The 17,400-nt window shown below is 47.5% G+C and overlaps 1 protein-coding gene across 5 annotated transcripts in view; it reads right to left on the reverse strand.

The window, feature by feature from the left end:
• Nav1 (neuron navigator 1) overlaps positions 1–17,400 on the reverse strand; it is a 253,346-nt gene that overhangs the window by 183,695 nt on the left and 52,251 nt on the right.

Raw genomic sequence — 17,400 nt, forward strand, 5'->3', positions numbered from 1 at the left:
GGGAGGAAAGCAGTCCCTTGCGAGGCTGGGGAACTCTCCAGATTGCTAGTTCTAGACTGTCCGTCCTCTGCCCCACTTGCCCATGCAGCAGCCCGCAGTCTTTGCAGGGTGGGTCTTGCCGTGGTGCTGATAGGACAGCTCCTCCCGCAAGTGCCTGTTAAAGGCGCCACAGCTCTTTGGAGGAATCAGTTAAGATGCCCATTTCACAAGGCTGGAACATCTTAACCACACCACACCATAAGGAGGATGGATATATAATATGGAAACAAAAAAGCAGCGGTGGAGGGGAATAAAGGAAGAGAGGGTAAGGGGAGAGAAGAGCCTAGAGCATTCCACAATATAGAGCGGTAGCTAAATGCAGATCCAGAGCTGCCCGGATTTTCCCCATCCCTACACACCGCTATGCAAATATGGGCACTGATGGTGCCTGAGGTCTAGAGGCAGTCCAGAGCATAGATATACAGACAGGGGCGCTATGAAAGGAAGGGTACAAGAGTCTCACTCTTACTGTACTGCCTGTTAGTAAGGCAAGACCTTACTTAGCACAGCGCTGATCTCTCTGTGGTCAGCATCGTGTCAGCCATTTCAAGGCAGTACAAACACTGCACAGAAGGTTTCATATCTGACCTAAGCTTCATTTCCATTTGGGTATCATTAGACCAACTGATGTAGGTAGGACTGGAATGGAGCGGATATCCGAAGCTAGACAGCAAGCGGAGTTTTCATGTTTAAACTATGGCAGGGCTGGTGAGGAGACTCAGCAGGTCAGAGTATACTGCTCGGGCAGGAGAGATGGGTCAGTGGTTAAAAGCATACATGTCCTTGAAGACAGACTGAGTTTAATTCCCAGCTTCCACATCAGGCAGCTCTCGACAACCTGTAACCCTAATTTTAAGAGATCTGACACACCTCCAACCTCTCCAGACACCTACACATAACTAATAATCATTAAAAGGAAGACAAAACATACTGCTCTTTCAGAGGACCCGAGTTCTGTCTCCAACACCTACACCATGCAGTTCACAGCCGCCTGTAACCCTAGCTCCAGGGGATCTGATGGCGCGCCCCGTACTCAGTGGGCATGTGCATTCAGAAGAGAGTCGGCCTTTATCAGACAACGAATTCATGATGTCACAGCTTCCAGAACCATGATCAACACACCCACATAGGACGTACGCATAATTTTAAAACAATATTTTTTTTAAAAGATCACAGCAGGGACTAGAGAGATGGCTCAGTGGTTAAGAGCACTGACTGCTCTTCCAGAGGTCCTGAGTTCAAATCCCAGCAACCACATGGTGCCTCACAGCCATCTGCAATGGGATCTGATGCCCTCTTCTTGGTGTCTGAAGACAGCTACAGTGTACTTATATATAATAAATAAATAAATCTTAAAAAAAAAGTCACAGCAGGCTGCAGAGATGGCTTAATGGTCAGAAGCACTGGCTCCTCTTCCAAAGGACCTGGGTTGTATTCCTAGCACACAATATTCCCAGCACTCGCATGGTGGTTCACAATGTCTGTAGCTCTAGTCCCATGGGATCGAAGCCCTCTTCTGTTCTCAGAAGGTATTAGGTATGCACACAATACACAAACTGTGTGTGTGTGTGTGTGTGTGTGTGTCTGAATGATTTGTTTCACATGCTGAATAATCTCCAATGTGTAGCATTCAAAGGCCGGGCCCTTGGGAAGTGACTAAGTCAGGACAGAGTTCCTATGAACAGGATTAGTGCCTTCTTCCACGTGGCTTAAAAAATGCCGTCATCCGTCTGTGACGTGAAGACACAGAAGTGCAGGGAAGAGAGTCGGCCTTTATCAGACAATGAATCCGTGATGGCATAGCTCCCAGAACCATGATCAACATATTTCTGATATTTATATGTTCCACAGAGTAAGACATACATGCTTGTACCAAACACACAGAAGTATGTACCCCCTCACCCCAGATATACGCACTCACACTGAGACCAGACATACAGGGGCACACACACTCTCATACACTACACATACACATATACATGTACACATATACAAAAACACACATGTTCACTCTCACATGTTCTTAAATGCATAAGCCAGTTTAACTTTACTGTTTTCCTTTTCTTTTTCTTTCTTTTTTCTTTCTTTTTTCTTTTCTCTTTCTTTCTTTTTTTTTTTTTTTTTTTTTTGAGACAGGGTTTTCTCTCTGGACCCCTGGCTGTCCTGGACCTCATTCTGTAGACTAGAGACTGGCTTCAGACTCAGAGATTCACCTGTATCTACCTCCTGAGAGCTGGGATTAAAGACACGCGCTGCCATTGCCCGGCTAACCTTGCTTTTTTTTTTTTTTTTTTTTTTTTTTTTTTTTTAAACAAGGTCTTTCATTATGATCTGGCACTTGCTAATTCAGCTAGGCTGATTGGTCAGGAAGTCTCAAGAATCCTCCTATCCCTGTCCTCTCCTGCCATGGATTTATAAGCACATGCCACCATGTCTCCAACTTTTAAGTAAATAAATACACTGGGAACTGAACCCGGGCCATTATGTTTGCATGCCAAGCACTTTATCAACAACACCGACCCTTGCTGTCCTTCCCTCAGGTCTGTTTCCAATCCTGTCGGGTGGCCTGTAGTAGCAGCCAGCTTTCCTTGGGGAACAGTTATGGACCTGAAGCAATACATGTGTGGTACCTGGGGCCGGATGGAAAGGCAAAAATGGGCATCCTCAGCTTGCAAGGAAAGGGCTTGTCCTGAGTCATCGTGTCAAGTGGCAGCAGAGCTTGAGGTGACCACTCGGCCTTCTGTCAAGGTTAAATCTCAACCTCTCTCAGGTCTGGAATTATAAAGAGACTCTTGGGCTTGAGGATGGGGCCTGGAGACATTTGCTAGTGTTCGTCTGGTCTAGCCTCTAACCTCTGGCAGCCTCTGAGAACAGAGGGAGGACAATCTAAGAGGTGTCTGGGACACCCTCCACTGATTCATGGCCAAGTCCTTGGCAGAAATGGGGATCCCTAGGCAGCAGAGAGAAGACAAGGGCAGGCAGCTAGTGTACCCATTGAGTGGGCAGAGGATTGGCAGAAGTCAGAGGAAACGGCTACAACTTGGCAAGAGCCGTGTGGGATCAGTACCCCGAGCCCGCCTGACTGGCTCCTATCTCAGAACAGGGATTAAGGTTGTTCAGAGACAATCGGATCCACTATTTCCCTCCCATATGCCTTCTGAGCCCTAGGACTCTGCAGTTCTTAAGAATTCCCTGATCCCCAGATTGGCATGGCCCCCTTTCTGACCTAAGGGAAAGATGGGGCTCCTGAGGTAATCTCAGGTACTCAAACTTGACTCGGAATAAATCATCGAGCAGGAGCCCTGCACCGCCTCCAGCCCAGCCCTGCTGTTCCCAGCAGAGGCTTCTGAATGCTGAAAAGCCCAGATTCAGCATGCCCACCACCCATTTCCCAATCAGCATTCTCTGACTGTTCCCTGACCCTGAGGGAACCTACACCCCCTCTGCCAGAGGGACATCACATAGCTAGACGTTCTGAGTGTCTCACCTCTACCCCAGAGCTAAAACAAACAAAACACGTTTTCTAGTTCTTCATTCTGAGGCTTGCTTATCTCAGCGCCTGGTCTCAGAAGCAGAAGTGAAGTCTGAACTTCAGGGAGAGGCCTCAGAACTTCCTGGCTACAGACTCCTGCTGTCAGCATATCTGGTTTATCTTGCTGAATTGCTCCATCCAACGGCTCCACGCAAAGCAGTATCCTTGGTTCCTTTTCAATTAGCCAAGAGGAATGATTTAGTGCTAATGAAAATCAGCGGTTTAAAACTGTCCCACAAATCACAGGGGGCTGGAGGTCTGGTATAAATGCCTCCTGGGGAGGCTGGGCTAGGCCTGGGAAGCATGAAGCCCGCCCAAAGCTTCCTACAACTAACTATACAGTGGGGCAGAAAAGCCACCCTCCTTCCCCTGGTCCTCCCCCCACCTCTGCTCCTCCTTACTCCTCCCAGTCACTTTCCTGGAATCCAGAATGTTCCGGCTTCACAGCCTCCAACTGCAAACACGCTAGCACTGTGTTCGGCTCCTGTAATGCAGATTAAAACTTTGGAGTTCGAAGCTGCAGGACAGACATCTAGGTCCTGAGGAATAGGACTTAAGAAACCATCTGGAGGTTTTGTTTCTTAAGTGACAGCTTAGGTCCAGGGTGGAATGAGCCAGGCTGCTGGGTGGGTGGGGGAGGAGCAGCTGTGAGTGGAGCCTTGGGAGTGGGGACCTCCATCAGACAGAGTGAGCCCTAGGCAGCCAGCCAGGTGACGGTCTCCATCTTTCTCATGTTCACTCTATGATTTTCCTCTCCCAACCCAAGGCTTCCAGCATTTCTCCATAGATGAGGTTTCCAGCTGGGCTGATGGACTGTCTCATTCGGCAAAGGCTGGGGCACTGGGCTGGGCCAGGGGAAGGGAGGTCCCTTGGTGACAGAGCAGAGAGATCTCTAGGATTCTGGAAGGGCTTCCAAGCCTCCAGCCTCCAAGCCACTTTCCTGTGTGGGGGCTGGGTTTTGCTGAAACCACAGGTCAGGCAAGTCAGTACCTCTCACCTACCCTCACCCCCACTAAGTTACAGTATTAACTTTTCATGGCTATTTTTAGGGTGTGTGGAGGATCTATCTATAAGGTGTGTGGCTTCTGGGAAGTTGCTTAGCCTTTCCTAAGCTTTAGATGCTTCTAGAGAACAAGGGTGACAAATATCACTGAACTATAAAGATGAAACAAACATTCAGGATAGGAACACATGGGAAACACTTTAATATTATTATTATTAATATGTTATTATCACCATCAATTATAGTATTTTATTTATCATCATTATTATTATTGTTATGCTGTTATTCTTCTTATTATTCTTATTATTATTATAATTATTATAATAGCTGGAGAGCTGGCTCAATGGTTAAGAACACTTGCTGCTTCCCCAAGGATCCAAGTTCTACTCTCAAACACCCAGGTAAGCCGCTCACAATGTCTGCTCCAGGGAATCCAAAGCCCTCTCCGGCCTCTGTAGACACCAGCACACAACTGACACATATGCATACAGATAAGTAAAAATAAATCTTAAAAAACAAAACATATATGTAAGAAAAATCCAAAAATGCATATATACCGTAAAACTGACTGTACTATCAATTTTTTTAAAGATTTATTTATGTATTACATATGAGTACACTGTAGCTGTCTTCAGACACACCAGAAGAGGACATCAGATCCCATTACAGATGGTTGTGAGCCACCATGTGGTTGCTGGGACTTGAACTCAGGACCTCTGGAAGAGCAGTCAGTGCTCTTAACCACTAAGTCATCTTTCCAGCTCCTATACTATCATTTTAAGTATTTATCTCTTTACTATAATAGACTAAGCTACTTTTTTAAAAAGAATTATTTAATGTATATGAGTACACTATAGCTGTCTTCAGACACACCAGAAGAGGGCATCGGATCCCATTACAGATGGTTGTGACCCACCATGTGATTGCTGGGAATTGAACTCAGGACCTCTGGAAGAATAGTCAGTGCTCTTAACCGCTGAGCCATCTCTCTAGCTCTGCACCTTTCCTTTTTACTTTTCAGTTTCCGAAAGTCATTCAACATATACTTACTGGATCACGAATCATATGTGACTGGATTGCCTGAACCCTAGCTAATCTTCTCCCATTGCTGCCCCTGGGTGGTGTTTCCAGTTTTCCACTGTTGTAGTTTCTTATTCCGTTCTGTTTTGTTTGTTTGTTTCTTGGGTTTTTTTTGTTTGTTTGTTTGGGGTTTTTTTGGCTTGTTGCTTTTGTTTTTCAGAAACAGGGTTTTTTCCTGTATAACCCTGGCTGTCCTGGAACTCTCTCTGTAGTTCAGGATAGCCTCAGACTTAAGAGATCTGCCTGCCTCTGCCTCTGAGTGCTGGGATTAAATGTGTGTGCCACCGCCACAACCTGGAGGTTTTCCCAACATCGTGCACAAGATCCTGACAAACCGGCATACGTTTTGTTTGTGATCTGGATCATTTCCTTAGGCTTCATTCTTAGACGGAGGACCGTTGTGTCCAAGAGGAGAGTCCTGAAAAGCCTCTCAGCTACAAATCGCAGATCGCTGTTCTGAAAACCCAGCCAACTCCTCCTGCATCGTGTCTGGAGCGTCTGACTCATTCTTATCAGCAGGGCATCATGCATCGCCACTGCTGTGTTCTGCAGAGGGCCTGTCCCCCAGCTGGGAGCCTGGCCACACGTACCAGAGCATGAATGGGCCAATGGGTAAAGGAGCACAGCTGGAGAAGGTGTGTGGGCGCCCCTCGACCCTCACTAGTCAGAAGAGCCCGTCTGTTCTCCCTCCCACTAAACCAAGAACATGGACTGGCTGGGTGTGGATGCATATGCCTTCACTGCTAGCATTGGAGAGGCAGAAGCAGATCTCTGTGAGTTCAAGGCCAGCCTGATCTATAAAGTGAGTTCCAAGACAGTATCACCCACTGAGATCCTGTCTCAAAATCAATCAATCAATCAATCAAACAAACAAACAAACAAACCTCAAATGCTCTGAATTGGGGCTGAGAACTTTCTGTCCATAGAGAGCATTAAATAATGGGTCTGTGCCTTCCTCAGTGTCCTCTTGGCATTTAAAGACACAGAGCTGTTCCTCTAGCTGGAATACTCAGTGCCAGGGGTGTGGTAACCTGTGTCTGTGGGAAAGCCTTGCAGTCCATAGGGCGCAGAACCACTGAGGAGAATGCCAGGGAGGCTAAGTGTAATCACCACGGAGCCCCTGTGAGTGCTGGGTACTAAGATGCATAGTTGTCAACATGATCTGTCTTGAATAGTTAAGCACTGCTAGAGCAGCCTGCTCTGTCCACGGGAGAGAAGGTCTCATGGTATGAGGCTCCTTGCCTTCCTGAGAGGCCTGGCTGTCTGCTATCCACATGGGAGGGGGACAGGGTGGACGGGCAAAAGCTTATGACACCCCTGCTCCTTTACCTATGTCCCTCAGTGCTGTAAGCCCGGCAAGACCTTGTTCAGACACAGCCTGTGGCCTGTGGAGAAACTCTTCATTGCTTGTCTCACCAACCTTACTGAGACCTCCGCCTTGTGTGGGTTTCAGAACTATCTCACAGAGAGGAGCTCGCGTGGCCCTGTTCCACCATCCGTCCATGCAAAGTGTTCATGGCTCTCTGCCCTGCACTTCACATGAGCACCCCTAAGCTGAAGCCTATCTCCCCAACTCACTACAAGCCATCTCAGAAGGTTTAGGTTTAAACAAAGTAGGACAGCCTCCTGCTGCTGGCAAAATGGCAGGAATGCCCTGTCCTGCAGTACAGGGTCCTCTTGCTACCACCTGACTCCTCCCTCCCTCCCTTTTTGGGTAATGTTTGTTGCCATGGAGATTCGAACACAACGGGGCAGGTAGAAAGCCTGTTGCTTGGCAACGAGATGCTAAAGGTACAGGATTGGCTGCCAAGGTCTAAAGGAGCAGAAAAGATGATGTGGGAAGGTGGGACATAGAGAAACACCCTGGGGGGACACAAAGGCATAGGAGAGAAGCAGAGAGCAGGACCAGATGGAGAGAACATAAATACAGAAGCAAGAAGAGAGAGCAGCATGTGACCTCCCTAGGGCTGGGTCACCATTTGTGTATTTGCTAAAATGCCCTTGGAGAAACAACCAAAACAAACAAGCATCAGTGTCTTTTCATAAACTGTGTTTATGTTGTAGCAGGATGACCAAAGGAAAAAAAAAAACAAACCACAAAAATTTTAAAAGTCCTTAACTATAAGGGCTGAGGAACCTGATGCGGTGACATCATGCTGCAACAGGAAGCAAACCTGGGGTGGAACCTACATTCTTCCTACGACTTCCCTGGTGTGTGAGCCAATTGGGAGGGTTAACCAGCTTGCTCTTCACTTCTCTCCTCTGTAAAATGGGAACAGCAGAGGTAGGTGACACACACCTGTAATCTCAGCACTCCGGTGACTGAGGCGGGACAGTCATAAGTTCAAAGCCGGCTTGGACTATCTAGTGTGACCATGTCGATAATAAACAAAACCAAAAGGTGGAACAGCAACGTGTACCATAGGGCTGGGAAGATGCGATGGACCCTGGCACATGGGAGGTCAGGTCACTGCTGGCCTTTTACATTTACAACCAACCTGTGCTGTTATCCCTTAATCACTACGTATGGATGAAATGGACAGAGTCCTCTTCGGGTGCCCAAGGACCTGACTTCCACTCAAATTAATGAACCCACTGTCTATGGTACCCAAGCAAGCTACCAACAGAAGCCAGTGGCTCATCTGCTAAGTGGCATGACAGTCTCTCACAGCAGTGGGTAGAGGAGCAGGCTGGTGTGAGTCTGCCCCAATGTCTGCTGGGTACCCTGAACAGACTATTGGAGGCCCACGATCTGTAAACCCACCCCTATTGGCCCCTCCTCCTGGCAAGCCTTCGGAGTAAACTTACAGATCCAGATGGGGGACTTTCGAGCTTCCTGAATTGTATGTGACCGTGGAGAAAACCACGAGAAGCAGAACCCAGTCACGTGGTTGGCAAAGACAGCGCCTCCATTGTAGTTTTCAAGCAAACTAATTTGGTCAGACTAGTGACTTCCATCACCAGAGGCAAAACAAAAAAGACTGACAGAGGCAGCTGTGTGACTTCTGAATACACCATGCCATGTGGGAACCACAGGAGGTCCGTCATGAGTGGAGGGCCACAAATCTTAGGAGAAGCTGTTTAAGGAGGGTGAAATTGTCCCGAGTTATTTTGGGCAGGACAAATTGTCCAACCACTGGTGCTACAGCTACTCAGGAAACTGTAGCAGCTTGGGGCCCATAAAGTTCAGGGAATCCTTTCAGACCGGTCTTGAGTCTTTCTTGCAGTCATTTTCACCTAAGTGTGCTGGTCCTGCCTCCGGGAGCGACTTCGTGGGCTGAGAAGGTACTAACTCAAGGTTCATGCAAGGACTATGGTGGCAGGCAGGCGAGCAATGACTCACTCAGACAGATGCTGTTTAACTCAGCTGTCTCGCTGTCTCCACGGCTTCCTGAGTTCTCTCCCCCGGTACTTGAAACACCTCTGTGGTTTTAAAGCCAACTTTCCCAATAATGCCAACAAGATACCAGAGGGGCGCAGCTGCCATTTCTGTTTGGCTAGAGCCTAGCTTACCAGAAGTAGGATGGCTGAGAGTGGAGATTGGTAGGACCAAGGAAGCCAAGATGAATGCCAGCAAGAGCTGGTAGGCTCCCGGCTCCAAGCTGGGCCCACTGCAGCACCCTGAGCCTAGAGCAGTTCTCTGGGGCCTCCCAAGGGCTGGATCTACAGCAAGGCTAAAGAACTAGGACCAATTTCATGGTAAACAAGACAAAACAAAATTTAGAGGAGGGTCTTGTCAGTCTTAGGAACATGGGGTTACTCTAGGCAGGCTGGTACCCTTCATGAGGAAACATGAAGGAAAGTTCTTGTTGAAGTACAGCAACAAGAGAGACTCAAGACCACTGTAGGAGACAGCCTTGACGGTGAGTGTGCCTCAGAACCATCTGGCTTGGTCGTCATCTTCAACGCATTGATGGCGAGCAAGTTCACCCACAGCCACTCACTCAGGTGGGTAAGTAAAGGAATGGGTAAGGGAAGCATTCATGAGAGGCCTATCGTGAGGTCACCAGAGAGGAGGGAGTGGGTAGCCTGAGCTAGGCACGGTTAGGTTTCCTGAGAGCTCGTAGAGTAAGTGTGGGAGACACCTGTGTTTCAACTACTTTCACAGTTAAGTTTTTATTGTATTTATAATGTGGTGTGTGTGTGAGTGTGTGTGTGTGTGTGTGTGTGTGTGTGTGTGTGTGTGTTCATTCATGAACATCCATGTTGTGGTAAAAATAAAAAAATAGATCGGCGGCTGCTGGTTCTCGCGTGCTCTCACTCCACATGAATCCGTGGGAGCCGCGTGCTCCGGCTGTCTCTCTGCCAGCCACTTTCACACACTGTCCCCTTGGCGGATTGTTACTATGCCTGACACACATCGTGCTCCCAGGGCCGTTCTAGTGTGGCACCACAACATGCTAGCCCCAGGCATTTCATAGTCGCCCTCTCGAAGCTGTCTCTCTGCCCGCAGGGAACTATGCTCACATCCCCTGTAGTCTGGTAAAGTCAAAGTTCCAGGAACTTGTAACTTATCAATCAGATTTATATGTTAACTTCACAATCCACAATACATCCACACAATAAATTCACTGCCAATTAATAAAGATATAAACCGCCCACCTAGACAAGATAAAAATTGATCTAGTCCACCTGGATCTGGATCATCCTGCTCCGTTGTCTCCATTTTGATTTTTCTCCTTCTCCTCCTCTCTCCTTCCTATACTTTCCCCTGCCTACCCTTCCTTCTCATCCAATGATAGGCCTCACCTTAGCCTGGACCTGCCTTGCTGCATAATGACATCATCGTATACACCTGTGCCGTGGTATACATACAGAGACCAGAAGACAACTTTTAGAAGTCAGTTCTTCTTTCTACTGTGGGTTCTAGGGGTTGTCTCGGGTGGTGAGGCTTGGATGGTGTGTTCTCCTCACGGGCTAAGCGCTCTCACCTGCCCATACTGCAGATTTACATCCTAAATACTGGTTCTTCATCTATTCATCTAATCCATTCTAGCTGTTGCCACAAAATTCTACAGCCTGGGTGGTTTGTGGCCGACATGTACAGATCTTTCATACTTTGGAAGGTTGGAAGCTCAAGGTTCAGGCATTAGAAGATTCGCTGTCTGCAAAGGGATCACTTCCTGGTTCAGAGGACACCCTTGCTGTGTCCTCCCACACAGGGAAGTTGAGGGTCTCTACCCCATGACCTAATTAACCATTCTTCCAGAGGCCTCATCGCTCAATCACTGGGCTGAGGTAAGGATCCAATGTGTGAAGGCCAGAGGCATGCATTTGCTTTCCACATTGGGTTTATTAAACACTATATCCCCCTGGGATGGGCATCGGTGGGCACTGCTGCTTTAATCAGTCCTCTCTGACCAGAAGCTGAGAGCTTGGAAAGGGAGAGAGAAAAGCGGGCTTAATGACCAGCCTTTGCAGAATCACCAGGAGAGATGAGCATCCCAGGAATCAGGTCTCAGATACGAAGTCCGCCCAGTGCTGGAGGCTGGCTGCCCTGGGTGAACTCCATGGTAAGCGCTTCAGCTCAGGAGAGATCTTTGCTTTACTCCTAGATAAGGGGCTGACAGCTAAGTATGTGAGTAAGCCTCCTCACGGCTCTCGAGCTTTCTCACTTCTCTCTGTCCATTTTCTCCCCTTCTTCCACATTTTCTTTGTAATATTTTCGTTTGTTTGGTTTTTTGTTTTGTTGTTGTTGTTTGTTTTTTGGCTTTTTGCTTTGTTTTTCAAGACAGGGTTTCTCTGTGTAGCCCTGGATGGCCTGGAACTCACTCTGTAGACTAGGCTGGTCTCGAACTCACAGAAATCTACCTCCCGTATGCTGGGATTAGTGTGCATCACCACCACCCAGCTCTAAAGTTTGTATCTTAAAGTATTATTGTTTTGGATTTGCATATATTCATTATACACACTTCAGGTTCCAGAAGGACAGCTTGGCATGTAAGTATACACTGCTTGCCGGCCATGTGTTCCAGCACACCCTCTCTTCTTCCCTGCCCCTCCCCCTTTCTCTTAGTCCCTATATTTCTCTCAGTTTTGCTTTCATTTCTATGCCACGAATGTATGTGTACATATCTAGATCCTATAGGTCTACATACAGCTTGGTTTAATTCACTCGATGATACAATCTCTAATTGTATCTATTCTCCCGAAAAATGACATTATTTTGTTCTTTATGGATCAATAAAATTCCGTTGTGAATATAAGCCATCTTTTTCTTACCCATTCTTCTGTTGAGGAACACCTAGGTTGCTTCACAACTTCTCTTGTAAGTAATACAACTGTGAACATTGGCGTGCGGGGTCTCTACACTTGGAGTGGTAGAGCGGGATCGTGTAATACAATACTTACATTGTTGCTGCTGCTTTGTTTTGAGGAACCTCAATACCGATTTCTGTACTGATTGTACTGGCTTAGTAGTGTAAGTGTTCCCTTTTCCTTGAATTCTCACCAGCACTTGCTATTATTTATTTTCTTAATGAAAAGGAGCAGCACTTCCATCTACCCTCTGCCCAGTTTCCCTTAATATTCAACTTTCACATAATCATGGTTCATTGTCACAACCTGGAGACTAACACTGGCACATTACTATTTCTTTAAATTATTTTTTAAAGATTTATTTATTTATTTTATGTATGTGAGTACACTGTCACTGTCTTCAGACACACCAGAAGAGGACATCAGATCCCATTACAGATGGTTGTGAGCCACCATGTGGTTGCTGGAATTGAACTCAGGACCTCTGGAAGAGCAGTCAGTGCTCTTAACTGCTGAGCCATCTCTCCAGCCTGGCATATTACTATTGACTAAACTGCAAGTTCTCTTTGGAATTCACCAGTTTTTCCTTCTATGGCCCTTTCTTCTTCCAAGAACCCCCACTGTATTTGGCTCACCTCCGCCTTTTAAAATTCACAACTCCCTTTGAAGACTGGATTCTGAACCAGTGAGATGGCTCAGTGGGTAAAGGCACTTGTCAGCCATTTGAGTTGTAGTCTCAGCCTTGGCACAGTGGTCGGAGAGGACCAACTCCTGCACATTGTCATCCTGACCTCCATAGACATGCCATGGTGCATGTGCACCCACATGCAAAATAAAATTTTAATTAAAAAAAAAAAAAGACGGGTAGTCGACCTTGCCATGCTTCAGAGAAAAGGCAGAAGACATTTATTTTATTGTCCACTCCAAGTTTGGAGCCTGAAGGCTGATGACAGGAAGGAGGAGAAAATATGTCTCAGAGAAGGTGAGCCCTGCAGGAGACACACTGGCTGCCTCCACCTGGAGACCTTCATGGAAACCTTCCTCTGCCCCAGCCTGGGTGCCTTCCTGTCCAAGGGTCATTCCAAGTACAAAGGCTTTGAGAAAGAACTGCCCCAAAACCCTAACAAATAAGGGGAACACAGAAGAGCTGACTCCTCAGGACCCTTCCCCTGAGGACTGATCATTTGGCCTTTGGATGCAAGCCCAGAACGTGGTCTGTAACTTTAAGACTCAGCCCCTGTTTTGAGCACACAGCAAGCACCTCATAACAAACAGCTGGGAAGAGAAGCTGAGACACTGCATCTCAGCAGAATTGTTCCCAAATAAAGTGTTGTCTCTCTCCCTCTTCAGACTATCCCTGGTGATGCACCCAGTGCTTAACCACTGAGCGATCTTTTCTTGCTTATGACACAGGCACTCTCCCCTCCCTGCTCCTCACCCGCAGGCCCCATTCCCACATGGCCTCTTTTATAGCAAGGATAAGAATGGTGTTTACAGGAATCTGAGTGTTCTCAAGAAGCCTTCCTACAGCTCCCCTCATTAAAAAAAAAAATAGACCCCTGGCAAAGACTTATCTTTCTAGAGAGGTAAGATTCATGGAAAGACATTTCTAGAACATCGGCATCAGGGGGTGGGGATGGGGATCCTGTGTCTGAGATCCCATACCTCTGTACTAGGGTCAGGACCTCATGAAACTCTCAACACATTAGTTTTGTGCTCTGTAGTTTACGAGGGTCACAGGGAACTGAGTTGTATCCGGAGCAGGGTGATGGTGGGAGGGCTGGCCGGTGAGAGGTTAATGGACTGGGGCAGCATATCCCAGATGGAGAATCAAGGGATGCTGGCTAATGGGCTCTGCAGATATAAAACCTTTGTCTTCCATTTTCACTAAAATAGGGTTTTGAAGTCCCTTTCCAACCATAAAAATTGGGACCAGAGAAAATGGCAAGGGCAGCAGCTGAACTTGTGATCCATGATGTGTGTGATATTACCTTCTCAGAGAGCCCTCTGATATGATTTCTCTGTCCTAGGGATCCTAGCCAACTAAACCTAGGTGAGGAGACTGGGAAAGTCGGTGACCCCAACACACAGATATCTAGTTTGATCCCTCCTTATGTGTAGTGGGACCTATCCAGTCCTGGGCCCAGGGAAAAACTCCAGAAATGTTTCTGTTGTTTTCTGTTTCTTGAGACAGGTTCTCAATATGTACTCCAGTATGACCTTTAACTTGGGATCCTCTGGGACTATAAGCACACAGGGCTAGAAATGGTTTCTGGGTAAAGGGCCAAGCCCCCTAATCCTAATACCTCCCTGATAATAACCACCTGTCCAAGGCAAGGGGAAGGACAGGATGACCTTTGTAGAACTCACCCAGCTCCAAGACTAGCCACAGAATGAAGAGCAGCCTCCTCTCCCTATCCCCCGGTCCCTGAACTGCAGACTGCTTACTGGTCGCCAGGGTCCTACCAGGCTGCAACTCTCCAGCCTTGCAGAAAAACAGTCCAGCATCTGCCCTCACCCATGCCTTATTTCCACGAGAAGGTGTCTATCTGATGGACGATGACCTTGATTGAAGATAGAAGAACTCAGTTCCCAGACTTTGGACTAAATATCTACAGACAACCCCAAGGTCTGGACTGGCTTCTCTCACCCCCTACCTTCTGGTTTCATTACGCTAACTCAGGATGCTCTTCTCTCTCCCTCCCCACTAGTTGGTCCACTCATGATTTCCACACCGTGAGAATAGCCTTATCAAATGATTGAGCCCATGACACACAACTGGGTACATTCAGCTTCTCGGGTCCCCTAATGCCCCACAATCCTCACTTCTCCCAATCTGACACCACCACTTGCCCACACGAAACAGGTTTCAGGTCTGTCTTTAGGTAGTTTTAGTCTCCTGCTACCACTAGGATTTCCCATCTGAGAAGACCTCCCTGACCTTCTCTGAGGAGGTAAGAGGCCCTGAGTTCCTCCATGCCATGCACACAACAGTGCTCTTCACTCCGGATCTATCCTGGACTACTCTCCAATACCGCCTTCCTGAGGAAGTTAGCCTGCTGCCTGGTACTGTATCTGGCTCACATTGGACAACCAATGTATCTTGGTCAGCTTCTTGGTCCCTGCAGCTGGTCTCCTCTCTTCTCTCCCTTGAAGAGGCAGGAAGGTCATTTTCCCCTTACTCTGTTCTCTGGAGGCCCCGGAATGAAGGAAGGCAGGATCCCAGAAAAGGACTGGCCTTACCTCCTCTCACTGAGCTGCTGGCTCACCAGTCTGAATGAAGAACACGAGGAACAGCTGTTAAGGAAGCTGACCTGGACATCTTCCGGGCTAAACAGGAAGTAGGGTGGAGTGCAGGGGCGGAGCTTCCTGAGGAGTAGGACAGAGGAAATCTGGCCCACGTGTGTGCGGTGTTTTCGGGTAATCCTAGCCTCAGCCCAGCAGAGCAGAGGCTGCAGTCTGCAGGTAGGTGTTCGTAGGTTCTGTCTTCAAACATCAGTCAGAAGCCCTCTGGGGCCTGTTAGGTTATTCGATCCCCTGTGGTTCGAAGCCCTGCTCAGAAGGCCTCAGTTCCAATCGGCAGGAGCAGCCCCCAGAAAGATGGTAGAATTGGAAATGGGGGAGATGTGGTAAAGACAGGTGTGTGTGAATCCCAGAAAATGCCGAGTCCTTGGAGAGGGTCGAGGCTGGGAAGCAAGGGGAGGCTGCAGAAAACCCAGAACACTCCTTCTAACCTGTTGTTTTAGGGTTTCTATTGCTCTGAGGCGACACCATGGCCACAACTGTTAGAGAGGAAAACACTTAACTGGGGCTGGCTTACTGTTCAGAGGTTTAGTCCATTATCATCATGGTAGGAAGCACGATGGCACGCAGGCGGGCGTGCGTTCAAAAGAAAAAGTTGCTGAGGGTTCTACATCTCCAATGACACACTGACCAGGCTTGTGCCTATGAGAACACAGAGCCCTCTCCCAGCAACACACTTTCTCCAACAAGGCCGCACCTCCCAAGAGGCCACTCCCTATGACCCTCTGGAGCCATTTTCATTCAAACTACCACATCGGCCAATACTGGCACCCCTCCTAGTACTTGGCCTCTGATTACAAGGTCACTCCTGCAGCCCTATGGCTAAACCAGAGATGCCTCTGTTCTTTGTTAAAACCCTTCCTACCTGTTCAGTCTCTTCTTACAAGGCTGTTAGTTCAATGGGGGCATTCTGTCCACCCCCACATCCCACAACCCTGGTGTACGGTTGGTGTTCAATAAATGCTATTAAGTAGATAACTACATGAAGTACTTTGGGAATGACAAAAAAAAAAAAAAAAAAAAAAAAAAAAAGGGAAGCCTGGGGTTGGAGAGGTGGCTCAGTGGTTAAGAGCACTGACTGCTCTTCCAGAGGTCCTGAGTTCAATTCCCAGCAACCACATGGTGGCTCACAACCATCTGTAATGGGATCTGATGCCCTCTTCTGGTGTGTCTGAAGACAGTAACGGTGTACTCACATATATAAAATAAATAAATCTTTGAAAAAAAGGGGTGGAGGGTTTGCATGATACAGGAATGGGGTGTGTGTGTCAAAGAATGACACTGTTGGTCCTCCTTGACTGATCTAGAAAACAAAACAAAACAAAACAGGAATTTTTTGTTTTCTAACCCATGAGGGTGTCCAGATGGTAATGAGATGAGGTTGATCAAATTCCCTTGGTGTGTTCAAAGCCCTAGCTAGCTTAGGGCTAGCATCAGTGTCAGTGTTGGAGTCCCCCCAAAGAGGGATAAGACAAGAGCTAAATGTATGGGATATTCACCATGTTCCAGCTACTGCCCCCAACCTTTCATATGGCCTTTCATAGCTGGCAAGCTAATTTCACTTCAGAAAACCCCATAATGTAGAAAATGTTATTGTTTCCATTTACAGGAAAGAAAAGGGATGCTGAATCTGGTCAAAGCACACTAAGAAACAGATTAGATTGGCCAATATTTAAACCCAAGCTGCAGGCATCAGAGCCTTCCTGGCTTCCCATGACATCTCTGGTACAAACAACTGCTGGGGTGCTAACCCACGATATAGTCATGAAGGGAGCTAACCACAGTTAGTTAATTAGCATACCAGAAGAGGGACATGCTGGGAAGGAGTGAAGCAGGAGGAAAAGGGTATTCTGGTTATAGAAGATGCACATGTCATAGCAGAAATAGCACAGGAATACTGCTTTCAAGTCATCCCAAAGCAGTGGGATGGGCTTTCCTCTTCCCTCTCTGGGCTATAAGACAGTGGTCATGCTGGAGGGCCAGCCTCTGATCCTCATCTTCCATTGTGCATAGCTGCTCCAGCCTGTCCTTCCTCAGTTCAAAACCTGCCCCTAGATTAACTAAAAACCTGGGGTCTTAGGGTTTTACTGCTGTGAAGAGACACCATGACCATGGCAACTCTTATAAAGGAAAACATTTATTGAGGCCAGAGGTTTAATCCATTATCATCATGGCAGGAAGTATA

The sequence above is a fragment of the Rattus norvegicus genome, chromosome 13 (genome assembly GCF_021556685.1).
Source record: "Rattus norvegicus strain SHRSP/BbbUtx chromosome 13, alternate assembly SHRSP_T2T, whole genome shotgun sequence".
NCBI lineage: Eukaryota > Metazoa > Chordata > Mammalia > Rodentia > Muridae > Rattus > Rattus norvegicus.